Source organism: Chiloscyllium plagiosum, unplaced genomic scaffold, assembly GCF_037043375.1.
Source record: "Chiloscyllium plagiosum isolate Xiang-an unplaced genomic scaffold, Cpla_swu_hap1 HiC_scaffold_21, whole genome shotgun sequence".
NCBI classification, from domain to species: domain Eukaryota; kingdom Metazoa; phylum Chordata; class Chondrichthyes; order Orectolobiformes; family Hemiscylliidae; genus Chiloscyllium; species Chiloscyllium plagiosum.
Genome location: NW_028270159.1, coordinates 39,358,659 through 39,359,386, shown reverse-complemented (window position 1 = coordinate 39,359,386; position 728 = coordinate 39,358,659).

The window sequence follows — 728 nt, the reverse complement described above, 5'->3', positions numbered from 1 at the left end:
TCTGTTTCCGGACTGTGTCACTCTATAACTCTATGATACATTAAATAGAAAAAGATTTTCACAACTATTATATTCTATATGATCCCATGTTGATCATGACATCTATTTCTCCCATTTTTGATCATGATAAAGAGTTTGCGGTAAGATTATCTTTTCCTGCAACATTGCTGATTTTCAAATCATATGTTTATAGCAATAAACTCCAATGAATGAGTCTCAGACTTATATCATGGAAACTCAGTTTGAAAAAAAAGGTTATGTTCTGTATAAATAACAATAACTGCAGAGTTGGTGCATATATAGACTTCAAAATGTACTGTAGTCAACAGTAGGACTCTGACTCTTTTCTCATCTTTGAATATTTCTGTTGGCATGAACTTAGTTTACTGAAAAATAACTAAATGCGCATTAAATTCCCAACTACTCCTCCTATAATGACACTGCACCAACATCAACTTCACTGGGATTAACAGTTGGTTTAAATTTAGCTGATGGTAGCATTAGACAAGTCAGACCCTTGAATGAAACCTGGTTTGATAGATTTCTTGTTTTATTTTTATTTTAATGAATATGATGGCCATTCATAGAACCATACTCACACAAGGTTGCAGACTTTCTTTCACAATGGAACAAAAGTTGGTGATGCAACATATGAAATAACAAAAAAAAAGAAAAACAAGCTATTGCGACATAGAACATAGAAAAAAACATAAAGCACACAGCAAAAC